Source organism: Propithecus coquereli, unplaced genomic scaffold (assembly GCF_000956105.1).
Source record: "Propithecus coquereli isolate 6110/MARCELLA unplaced genomic scaffold, Pcoq_1.0 Scaffold17, whole genome shotgun sequence".
Lineage (NCBI taxonomy): Eukaryota > Metazoa > Chordata > Mammalia > Primates > Indriidae > Propithecus > Propithecus coquereli.
In genome coordinates, this window is record NW_012141635.1 from 3,022,464 (window position 1) to 3,023,473 (window position 1,010).

Here is a 1,010-nt window from a genome sequence, read left to right on the forward strand (position 1 = left end):
TAATGGTATTTAAAATGGTGAATCTTTTCCAGAGATTTTTAATTTACTTTGTCCAGATGCATCAGAGGAATCATTATTATAGCTACAGCCTTTTGAAACATATTTCTGAAATAATAAGACTTGACCAACACAAATAAGCAGCCTGCTGTGATGGGGCTTGCATTCCGGTGCAGTGCTACCCAACAGAACTTTCCAAGATGGTGACAGTTGAATGGCACTGTCCAGTGTAGTAGCCACCATCCACGTGTGGCTACTGAACACCCTGAAATGTGGATAGTGGCCTTTGTATTGGGGAGATAAGTTCTAGTGGGTAAGACAGACTGCTAAATGAATACATTATAGAATTTTGGAAAATAAGTGGTACGAAAAATTAAACTGGATAATGTGATAGTAACATGGGGAGGAAGGCAATGTTAGCTTCGGTGGCCAATGAAGGACTTTATACAGACCACTGGAGTGAGACCAAATGACAGAAGCCAGTTGTGGGATGACATGGAGAGGAAAAGCATTCCAGGCAGAGAGAGCAGCCGGTGCACGAATAAGCTTGTTTTGGAGAAACAGAAAGAAACGTGATGTGGTTGAAGTGCGGTGAGGAGAGTTGGGAGTCAGGACCTCACAGGCCACAACAGAGAATTACAATAAAATCTGAAGTATTATGGAAAGCCATTTGAGTCTTTAAACAAAATTTGAGATAAAATTCACTTACCATAAAATCACTCTTTTAAAGTACACAGTTCAATGGTTTTTGGTAAGTGGTCGTGTGACCATCAACACTATCACATATCAGGATATTTTCATCACCCCAATGAGAAACCCCATCCTGTCAGCAGCCGCTCTCCATCACTCGCCTCCCACCAGTCATTGGCAACCGCTGTCTGTTTTCTCTATAGGTTTGCTTATTCTGGCCATTCCACGTAAATGGAATCGTACAACGTGTGAACTTTGTGACTGGCTTCTTTCACTTAGCATAAAGTTTTCAAGGAGCATTTATATTGTAGCATTTGTCAGTA